General features: G+C 38.7%; 1 protein-coding gene across 1 annotated transcript in view; it reads right to left on the bottom strand.

Moving 5' to 3' along the window:
* LOC124038747 (CUB and sushi domain-containing protein 1-like) overlaps positions 1 to 12479 on the bottom strand; it is a 374488-nt gene that overhangs the window by 251546 nt on the left and 110463 nt on the right.

Genomic DNA, 12479 nt, shown 5'->3' with positions numbered 1-12479 from the left:
ACGGGATGGTTAATTGGTTAAAAAAAAGACCTAAAAAATATATTTTATTTTGAGCAAGACAACTTTACACAGCTGTATCCCTGAGACAGGACAGTGCAAACATGCTTAGACCATTTTGACATTGACGATAGCAACATTTTCAAGAGATTCTCGAAAGGTATAGATTCTCGAGAGACAATACTGTTGTGTAAACTTGTGAAAAACACTGCAGGCTAATTAGCATGGTAATAGTAGTCGTTTTTGAAACAGCTGAAATGTATAGACATTTTTGTTGTATTTGAGACTTGTTTTATTGTGTTTTTACCTGAAATTGCAGTAACAGCCTCTTACATTCTAAAATTGTCACAGTAGCTGTTGCCCGCCGGCTGCATTGATCCATGTAAAACTATTGAAGCCCCATCCCGACATCAATTTTAATATCGTCGATCATACAAATATAATGTATTTTCATTTTTAACATTGTGTGGGGATTTCAGAGATGGCACCACAGGTCCCAGAGTGGTGTGGGGGGAGGATTGTTTTCCAGTGGCCCAGAGCTTTTCCTGATATGGTAGGCTAACCTAGCCAGGTAGAAACACTGGGTATAACATAGTAATAAATCACCTGTATGAAAGGTTTTATATGGGCAATGATGTGGCCATATTTTTTCTGATCAGGTCATATCTGTCACTCCCCTTGGTTCTTTCCTCAGGTGTTATTGACTCTGTTTTCATGTTGGTGCGTTTTTTGTGTTTTGTAAAAAACTCACTCCCTGAACTTGCTTCACGACTCTCAGCACACTCGTTACAGAAATCAACACAAATGAATAAACTATGTATGATATAAACATTTATTTTTGGGTGGCTGGAATGAGCTTCCATATAAAACAGCTCAATATCTCAATTACCCAGTGAATTATACCCACATTTTCAGTTGCAATTTGCTTTTACCACATGCAGCCTAATGATTTGCATAATATTGATAAAAATGAAGCATGGTTTGTTATGTTGTAAGGTAGGCCTATTGTATTTTTATATTTGTATTAGAGGGATAACTTGATGAAGACATGTTGTTAGATTTAGCTAACAGTAACTCTGTGAAGTGTAGGCTACAGACGAGAAAATAAGCCCTTTAATTGTCTGCACATGCTTGTGAATTGTTGCGTTATTCAAGAGTGTAATATGATTTTGTTGCCATAATTAAGATCCTAATATTGCCACGCCCTGAACTGTTTCACCTGTCCTTGTGATTGTCTCGAACCCCTCCAGGTGTCGCCCATCTTCCCCATCATCCCCTGTGTATTTATACCTGTGTTGTCTGTCTGTCTGGTGCCAGTTCATCATGTTTGTCAAGCTTACCAGCGTTTGTCCTGTCAGCTCTTGCCTCGCTTTTCCTCGTCCTCCTGGTTTTTGACCCTTGTCTGTCCTGACCCTGTACCCGCCTGCCTGAACACTCTGCCCGTCCCTGAGCCTGCCGTTCTGTACCTTTGCTCCACTTCTGGATTACTGAACTCTGCCTGACCCTGAGCCTGCCTGCCGTCCTGTACCTTTGCTCCTACTCTGGATTATCGACCCCTGCCTGCCTTGACCTGTCGTTTGCCTGCCCCTGTGGTTACATTAAACATTGTTACATCACACAGTCTGCACTTGGGTCTTACCTCGATTTCTGATAAATACAGTAGATGCATGATAAGTTGCTTGCTTAACGTTAGCTCGTAGCTAGCTAGTTGAATAGTTTACAATGCTCCCCCTGTCTAGTGGCTACGGTGATATTTATGGTATTTCTGAGCTGTGAATTGAATAGTGTATGTACATATTATGAGAATAGAAATTTCATTCCAATAACTATTCAGTGAGAATAAGCCCTTACATAGACAAATTCTAACTCACTTAACAAATGTATTTGTTGTGTAAAAACACTTGATTACAAATCGATTTGTCACACTTTTAATCTAAAGAAATCTGATGTTATGGTAGTAGCTGCAATATGAGCACTTTCAGGTCACTACTGCACAGCTTGCAATTGCTATCTATAGCAATTTGTCTTTTAGCTGATTGACGATCTTGGGTCAACACAGCTACAGTAAATGACGATCCAGGATCAACACAACTAAAAGACAACCCAAGTTTTTCCTCCGTTTAATCAGAGCGATATATTAAGTTTTACATCATCCAACTATACAAGTAAGCCTGTGAAAGTTTGTCTACATGTCTGTATCAGCAAACAGTTCCTTTGTTTTACCATTATCATGAAGCGTTCCTAGGCAACAGAATCAATCAAGAGAAATGAGTTTGGTCTGACCTCCCCTTAACAGATTCTTAAAAAATACTATTGCAAACCATGTAATTTCCAAACACAGCAGGGATCAGGAGAAGCAAATAGTCTTGATTTTTTTTTTTTTTTTACAACCACAAAAAAAAAAAAATTCAAATGCATTATAGGGAGTTGAGAAGTCTGAGTCCTCAGTGCATGCATTTTTCATTACCTTGACATTTCTAATCAACATAAATAAAGGGTATTATGAAAATCTAAAATGTTTCCATTGTGGTTTTTTTGCAACATTCTAGTTGACACCTAATCATAGAGGCAGTGACCGAACCATTTTTCTTCAACAGTTGAGTTGTGCTCTGCTCTTTTGCTACTGACCCTACATTCCAGCTCAGGAACCTAAGCATCCTCAGCCATGATTTGTAGTAGACTGATTTTTATTGGGGCGAATCTAGAATGATTTCCACGAGATGGGCCAAGTCAATATTGGATATGTATTGTAAAAATTCCAGAAAACAAAAATGTTATTTTGGTCTTAATTTAAGGTTAGGTAGGCATAAGGTTAGCAGTGTGGTTAAGGTTAGGGTAAAGGTAGTACCCTGTGTGTCTATCCTGCGGAGCTCGTGCCTACCTTGAAGAGCTGCCTCCAGGACATGAGTCATCCCAATAAATGTCAACCTGCTGATTTGTATTTTTGTGCTGGAGTTGCAGTTCCATAGTGTCACCTTTTGAGGGCCCCATGTCTCACATATTCCATTTAGAATCCCTGGTTTAGATACCAACTCATATTTAAACGTGTTGTAAACGCATCCATTTTTCAAAATCATGGTACATTCGAGGTTCTCATGAATTTGGGGGGAGGGATTTCCCTGCACACGGACTGAAACCAAAGTGAAGACCAGGCAGTAAAGAATCACAATTCCACTTTCAGCACTTAGCCATTTGTCTTTCCAATCCTCTTGTCTGCACAAAACATCTTTGATAATGTGATGGTGTTGTTGCACCTCACATTAGTAGCATTAGCACTAGAATCTTTCCCTGAGTTCCTGACAGATGGTACTCCGTCACATGCCCATATCCATTCTTCAGGCCTCATTGATCCTTTCAGGAAGTCCATTCCAGCTTTTGCTTGACCGTCCTCATTTGCATAGGATTGAAAGGCCGATATGTGTGAAGGCTTCCATTGATTAGAAACACACTGAGGCTCGCAGCAGAATCTTTCCTCTGTCACAAATGGATTCCCTATTTTCATCATAAAAAAGGGAGGCAAGTGGCTGCTCAATTAAAATCACCTAAAAAGGCATTTTCCAAATGCTTGGCCTTTAAAAAAAAATATATGAACTGTTCTTAATACAGGTAAGGAATGCTGTTAGACAGCAGAAAACTCCACTGATGCCATTAAGATTAGTTAGGTTATTGAGGTAGGTTTTTGGCTAGGCTGTATTCTTTTTCTTTCTTTTTTTAACAATGTATATTAATGGCTTAGGCTCATTTAATAACCACAAAAAAATCCATCCGATATCTGTGTGAACCACTACCCATTTTATATTTGTGAATACATTACAGTACTATCCATTGTTACTATGCATACTACCTCTCTTATTACTTGTTATTATTGTTATTGACTGATGTACTGCATTGTTGAGAGAGCTAGCACATAATAATTTCACTGCACCTTTTATACCTGATGTAAACTGTGTATGTGACAAATAAAATGTTTGAATAAAGGTCTCTTTAAGGTTAACTATAAGGTTTTATATCCTATCAATTTAAGTACTCCATTAGCGCAGCAACCTCCCAACATTACTGGCCAACAGTAAGGCGGCTGGGCAATCATTAGAATTCTAATTAATCTCAGGTCTCCAATGGACAGTGGTGAGCCCTTTCAGTTTGAGGAGAAAATTACACCCTCTAACTTCTTTATGTGTGGGGGAAAATAGCCCTCCAGCATCTACTCAGCCTAAAGATTCCTTATATGAACCCCTTGTAACCTAATGCAGTGATCCAGCTTTAAGAATGACACTTGCACAAAGATAAATATTAATGGGATAAGAGATTCTATAATCAATGTGTATTAGGACTACAGCAGATTATAGATATGTTTACTTATAAATTGGGTGGTTCAAGCCCTGAATGCTGACTGGCTGACATCTGTGCAATATCAGACCGTATACCACGGTTAAGACAAAACATTTATTTTATTTTACATTTATTTTATTGTTTACTGGTCTAATTACGTTGGTAACCAGTTTATATTAGCAATAATTCACCTCGGGGTGGTATATGTCCAATATGTCACGGTTAAGGGCTGTATAAAGGCACTCTGTGTTGCGTTGTGTATAAGCACAGCCCTTAGACGTGGTATATTGGCCATATACCACACCCCCTTGTGCCTTATTGCTTAATTATACAATGCCACTGCATAGTTTTGATCATTTTGTTTTTAAGAATCTATAAATAGTAATAGGAACAATAGGAATGTAATCAGGTGAATCACAGAGCATGAAGGAAGCAAATATTAGAGGACATTTAGCAGCTTGTTATTACAATCATCACTGCATATTGCACTACAAGACATGAAAGTGGTTAAGCTCATTATCATACTGAGAGAAGTGAAGTGGTGTATCATCGATAAACTACATTTGGCCAGCAAAGCTATTGACAGCCTGGACTCAATTTATTTAGCATAAAACCTTGTGTATCTACAAATTGTATATCTACATTGTTAGTTCATTGTGTTGCAAGATAATTGCTGTGTCTTTGAAAAAAAAGAGAAAGACTTGCTTACAATTTACAAAATTATATCTTTATAATAAGATGGCCACCCTCATTCCTCATGATTGACAAACTATATCATTAGCATATGCCGACCCAAAACGTAAACATTTCCCCTGCCTCCAATAGTGCCACCATAAAGTGACTACAGAGCCGACCCAGATGTAGCTACCCTTTATGTAAACTCAACAATACTAATAACAAGTAGGATGCCATCAGAAGCAGATTTATTAAGATCTTTAGAGGGGCCTTGCTGTAGTTTATATGGATTCCAATACCCTTCAAAACAGTTTGCAGGCTACATCATAATATTGTCATGTTGTGCATGTACCAACATAAAGTTGCCAAGCAGTTTTACCATTTTTAAGGCTGGCAGCCAAGAAGCAGACAGGACTTGATGTATTACGTGAAAAGTGAGGCCACACATGAGAACTAAGGACAATTCTTAAACAAATCTTCCATGATGAATTGATTTCCCCATGAGATTGAAGGTAAGAAACTGAAAAGGTCAAGATATGTGGTACTGTACATTACTGTAAACCTTAGATCTCTCCACAGTATGCAAGCGCTTGACAGTAACTCTACAGAAATATCTATTATCCAAATGACAACCTGGCCTTAAAACAATCAAGTTAGCAACAAAGAGGTCTACAGAGATAGGATTGTTGGACCACTGATCCTCATCTAACTGCTAACTTACATCGTATTGCTACAGTTTCTATAACTGTATGTGTATGATAATACGATTCTTTAACATTCTTAAATTCGTACAACTCTGTATTATTCGCTAAGGATAGAGAATACCATTCTTGAGATACATGTTTTTTTAATATGACGATTGTTCACCCCTATAAATTTGGAATTTATCATCATAACACTCAATGCCAAACATTACGACTTCCCCACCTTTTATAGTAGAGTTCTTTAGGGGAAAACGTCAGCACAATCACACATTGTACTTCAAAGAACTAGATTTATTTTGACATTTTGTCCTCAACCAACGCTGAGAAGTGTTGATAAGTTGGCTCTGATAGACTATAACCTACATACAGAACATACAACTCAATCTGAAGGTTAAGAAACAAATTGACTTAACAGGGACATTGTTTTGACATATATTTGATGTGTCTTTGCTGATGGCATTGTCAGAGTATTTGGTTCCATCCAATGTTAATTCTGATGACTAAGGTCATGTAGAAGGAGCATATTTCTGCTTCAAGCAGTCATGATGAACAAACCTAATATTGGCAACAAATGGCTCATTGTGGGCATGTCATTAAAAAATATATAGGAGTCCTTCCTAACTCAGTTACTGGAAAGGAAGAAAACCACTCAGGGATTTCAACATGAGGCCAATGGTGACTTTAAAACAGTTACAGAGTTTAATGGCTGTTATAGGAGAAAACTGAGGATGGATCAACAACATTGAAGTTACTTCACAATACTAACCTAATTTACAGAGTGAAAAGAAGAAAAGCCTGTGCAAAAATTATTGTTTGAAATAAGTAATACTGTAAAGAATATGTCAAAGAAATTTGCTTCATGTCCTGAATACAAAGCGTTATGTTTGGGGCAAATTCAACACATCATTGAGTACCACTCTTATTTTGAAGCATAGTGGTGACTACATCATGGTTTGGGTATGCTTGTCATCATCAAGGACTAGGGAGTTTTTTAGGATAAAAATGAACAGAATAGAGCTAAGCACAGGCAAAAACCTAGAGGAAAACCTGGTTCAGTCTGCTTTCCAACAGACACCGGGAGACAAATTCACCTGTCAGCAGCACAATAACCTAAAACACAAGTCCAAATATACACTGGAGTTGTTTACCAAGACGACATTGAATGTTCGTAAGTGGCCTAGTTACAGTTTTGACTTAAATCAGCTTTAGAATCTATGGACAGACTTAAAAATGGCTGTCTATCAAGGATCAACAACCAGCTTGAAGAATTTAAAATATAATAATGTGCAAATATTGTGCAATCCAGTTGTGCAAAGCTCTTATAGACGTAACTGTTATGCCCTGACCTTAGAGATCCTTTTTATGTCTCTATTTTGGTTTGGTCAGGGCGTGAGTTGGGGTGGGCATTCTATGTTTTGTGTTCTATGTTTTCTATTTCTTTGTGTTTGGCCAGGTATGGTTCTCAATCAGGGACAGCTGTCTACCCTTTTTCCCACCTGTGGGTGTGGGAAGTTGTCGTTGTTTGTAATACTGTAGCCCTGAGGCTTCACGGTCATTTCTGTATGGTTATTGTCATCCGAAATAAAGGAATATGTACGCTCACCAGCGCTTTGGTCCACCTCATTCAACGATCATGACAGTAAGACTTACATGTCACGACTTCCGCCGAAGTTGGCTCCTCTCCTTGTTCGTTCGGCGGTCGACGTCACCGGCTTTTTAGCTATCGCCGCCGCTCCATGTTCTCATTGTTCCATTTGTTTTGTCTTCTCTCTGCACACCTGGTATACATTCCCTAATCACACTGCATGTATTTATTCCTCTGTTCCCCCCCATGTATTTGTGTGAAATTGTTTTGTTACGTGTTTATTGTCTTTGCGCCAGACTGGTCTTTTCCCGGGTATCGTATTTTAACCCTTTGTATGTATTTGTCATATATTTGTAATTTTGTGAGTGTTTTCGCACTTATTGACTTTTACCTATGGCTGGAGGATTTTACGCAGTTGCGTCTGTCTTTTGTGCTTTTGCCAAATAAAACTTATTTCACCTTTATTTAACCAGGTAGGCTAGTTGAGAACAAGTTCTCATTTGCAAATGCTGTAACGGCGTTCGTCTGTTGAAGGAAGAGAGTCGGACCGAAATGCAGTGTGTTTGTTACTCATGATCTTTAATGTATGAAAAGTGACGATACATGAAATAACTCAATACAAAAACAACAAACGGAACGAGAAACCTATTACAGCCTATCTGGTGAACACTACACAGAGACAGTAACAATCACCCACGAAAGACAACGCGAAACTGAGGCTACCTAAATACGGTTCCCAATCAGAGACAACGAGAATCACCTGACTCTGATTGAGAATCGCCTCAGGCAGCCAAGCCTATACAACACCCCTAATCAGCCGCGATCCCAAATACATCAAACCCCAATACGAACAACAACATATAAACCCATGTCACACCCTGGCCTACCCAAACATATAACAAAAACACAAAATACAATGACCAAGGCGTGACAAATGTGACCTGGCCAAGATAAAGCAAAGCAGTGTGAGTTACACAACAACACAGAGTTACACATGGACTAAACAATAATCAAGCCAATAATACAATAAACAAGTCAATGACACAGTAGAAAAAATAAAATCTATATACAGTATGTACAAAAGGCATGGGGTAGGCAATAAATAGGCCATAGGAGCGAATAATTTCAATTTAGCAGATAAACACTGGAGTGATAAATGAGCAGATGATGATGTGCAAGTAGAGATACTGGTGTGCAAAAGAGCAGCAAAGTAAATAAAATAAAAACAGTATGGGGATGAGGTAGGTAGATTGAGTGGGCTATTTACAGATGGACTATGTACAGCTGCAGCGATCAGTTAGCTGCTCAAATAGTTGATGTTTAAAGATGGCGAGGGAAATAAAAGTCTCCAACTCAATTCGTTCCAGTCACTGGCAGCAGAGAACTGGAAGGAAAGGCGGCCCAATGAGGTGTTGGCTTTGGGGATGATCAGTGAGATATACCTGCTGGAACGTGTGCTATGGGTGGGTGTTGTTATCGTGACCAGTGAGTTGAGATAAGGCGGAGCTTTACCTAGCATAGACTTATAGATGACCTGGAGCCAGTGGGTCTGGCGACGAATATGTAGCGAGGGCCAGCCGACTAGTGCATACAGGTCGCAGTGGTGGGTGGTGTAAGGTGATTTTGTAACAAAACGGATGGCACTGTGATAGACTGCATCCAGTTTGCTGAGTAGAGTGTTGGAAGCTATTTTGTAGATGACATCGCCGAAGTTGAGGATCGGTAGGATAATCAGTTTTACTACGGTAAGTTTGGCGGCGTGAATGAAGGAGGCTTTGTTGCGAAATAGAAAGCTGATTCTAGATTTGATTTTAGATTGGAGATGTTTAATATGAGTCTGGAAGGAGAGTTTAAAGTCTAGCCAGACACCTAGGTATTTTATAATTGTCCACATATTCTAGGTCGGAACCGTCCAGGGTGGTGATGCTATGCGGGCGGGTGCGGGCATTGAACGGTTGAAAAGCATGCATTTGGTTTTACTAGCGTTTAAGAGCTGTTGAAGGCCACGGAAGGAATGTTGTATGGCATTGAAGCTCGTTTGGAGGTTTGTTAACACACGTGTCCAAAGAAGGGCCAGATGTATACAGAATGGTGTCGTCTGCGTAGACGTGGATCAGGGAATCGCCCGCAGCAAGAGCGACATCATTGATATATACAGAGAAAAGAGTCAGCCCGAGAATTGAACCCTGTGGTACCGCCATAGAGACTGCCAGAGGTCCGGACAACATGCCCTCCGATTTGACACACTGAACTCTGTCTGCAAAGTAGTTGGTGAACCAGTCATTAGAAAAACCAACCAATACATTCTTGATTACAGCTGTAATCGCTGCCCAAGGTGATTTTTAACACGTATTGACTTAGGGGTGTGAATACTTATGTAAATTAGATATTTCTGAATTTAATTTTGAATATATTTGCAAATATGTCTAAAAACATGTTTTCACTTTTTCATTATGGGGTATTGTGGGTAGATGGATGAGAAAAATATACATGTAATCCATTTTGAATTCAGGCTGTAACACAACAAAATGTGGAATAGGTCAAAGGGTATGAATATCTTCTGAAGGAGCTGTACGTGTTTTCTTAAGTGTATCATAGTATGCAGGGTTTATGAGAGACTTATCCTATTGTATCCTTGTGAATTTGTAAATACGCGGATATACACTGAGTGTACAAAACATTAGGAACACCTATCTAATATTGAGTTGCACCCTTTTTGCCCTCAGAACAGCCTCAATTCATCGGGCATGGACTCTACAAGGTGTTGAAAGTATTTCACAGAGATGCTTGCACATGTCGACTACAATGCATCTCACATTTGTGTCAAGTTGGCTGGATGTCCTTTGGGAGGTGGACCATTCTTGATACACACGGTAAACTGTTGATCGTGAAAAACCGAGCAGCATTGCAGTTCTTGACACAGTCATACCAGTGCGCCCAGGGACCTACTGTACTACCATACCCAGTTCAAAGGCACACACACCTTTTTTGTCTTGTCCATTCACCCTCTGAATGGCACACATACATACACAATCCACGTCTCAATTGTCTCAAGGCTTAAAAATCCTAATTCAACATGTGTCCCTTCATCTACAATGATTGAAGTGGATTTAACAGGTGAAATCAATAAGGGATCATAGCTTTCAGCTGGATTCACCTGGTCAGTCTATGTCGTGAAAATCGCAAGTGTTCCTAATGTTTTGTACATTCAGTGTCTCTTGGCCTGAAGATCATGATTCAGGTTTGTTTGCAACCACCTCAATGATTTCATTAAAAAACCCTGACAGTTTTCTACTCTAATGGCAAACTTCAAATGCAATCTTGGTCTACTTCAATTATACATTTACTGAACAAATAAATTAGAGGCAAAGTGATCTCATCTTGAGTTTAGGCATACTATGGATAAAAGGGTTAATAAAATGTATATTATAAATTGAATAAGATATTCTATGTTGACCTTTTCAGCCTTTTTGAATAATTACTCAGTCTCTGCACACGCACACAGGTGAAAATCCACAGCTTTACTTAATGTGAATGTAAATTACTTGCATATATTAGTCAAAGGGCATCCAAGTGTCTTCTCTTGTAGCAGTATTGAAAAAATTAAGAGGCACTTCTTTGCTTTTGTATTCATAAGCATTCACGTCACATGCAGCATCACAAAAACTTGGTCAACAGACTTCTTTCAATACGGTATGTGTATCTGGCTGACCAATAATCTTAAAACTAAAAGACAAATCCTGACATGAAATTAGTGTGCCTATGACTGGCATTTCTGCACACGTTTCCAATTGACAGTAATGACTGATGTGAAAATGATTTGAAACTTCAATTTTTTATGAGTTTAGTGCGATGGTGCAATGATGTGGCCAAAACATCAGCAATAAAAGCATGGCTCTCCCTATGATCCCTTTGCTTCTGTCTTTCTGCAGTAAAATATTTAAATAATTACCATCCCTACTGGCTTGGTATATTATACATCTAGCCTTCCTGGTCTACCACACATCACAACACTGCTGACTGATGATATCCTGGTTCTGATGTGGTTTGTCTTTTGAGCCCAGGGCTGTTTCTGTTTACCGTCCATTTGTGGGAACTTCGGAGGGATTTTCATGTCGTCTTGAATGTCAGTCATGCTGGCTTGCGGTTGGTCACTTCCTCTTGACTGCTCTTTCATCTGTTTGTGCATTGGATGTGTCGTCTTCTTCTCCAAGCAAGTCTTTCTAAAAAGCACTAAGTGTCTCTGTATGGCGTCAAAGCACGTATCTCAAGGCCCATGACCTCAATGTCATTCTGGATGGGATATACAGTAATTGGCATTGTAGATTAAATGTAATGCCAAAGTGTATCATTGAGGGAAACATTTTATTTTAGGCATTTACTGTTGATGTGGGCTTTGTAGCCTGCCTTGTTATGTAAAGCCTCACAAATAAATATGTTTTGGAGAATTATGTTAATTGTTACACTAGCTACTCAAAATATATTGCTATAATGATTTTTAATAAAAGTATAGTCATAAAATAAAACATATTTTCTCTATTTGTGTCAAGCAAAACCGACAGATTCATGGAATCAAGGTTTTCATGAAGGTCTCCAGCGGAGCAAGTCAGATTATGGCTGCCCAACCAAAATAGAAAGTAATTTGTGTAGGCTATTCCAACGAGATACTCTGTTAAGTAAAACTTCGAAAGAGACTGATTTTGTATGACAGACTGGTTTTCATGACAATTTGCAAAAGAGAAAAAAATATGGAGAGAAAGTGAGTGAGAAAAAGAGGGAGATAAAGTTATGTTCTTGAAGACAGACCTTAGAGAAACTATAGAGCCTATTGGCAGAAGTAGAAAATATCTTGCCAGTGACATCCACAAAGTAGTATTCCCTGCAGTATCACAGTCATTTTCAAGGCTAAGATGGACAAGGTAACTTGGAACAATGCATGCATACTGAAAGTCCTTCGACATTTCAATTGAGAGAAAGGGACATTTATGCTACCAATGCATTTAAACCCCTTTTGACTATAAATAAAATTGGTCAATCAAACGTTTAAAAAAACAACAACATATTAATTAAGGCCTTTTACTTTGAAGAAAATATTAACAATATCTTGGGAATTCAAGAACAGAGAAAAGAAGCCAAAAATGAATCATAATCACGACTCATTTCAAGAACTACATTGATTTCAGATGATT

The sequence above is a fragment of the Oncorhynchus gorbuscha genome, linkage group LG06 (genome assembly GCF_021184085.1).
Source record: "Oncorhynchus gorbuscha isolate QuinsamMale2020 ecotype Even-year linkage group LG06, OgorEven_v1.0, whole genome shotgun sequence".
In the NCBI taxonomy this organism is placed as follows: Eukaryota; Metazoa; Chordata; class Actinopteri; order Salmoniformes; family Salmonidae; genus Oncorhynchus; species Oncorhynchus gorbuscha.
This window is presented reverse-complemented; position numbering and strand designations above follow the sequence as displayed.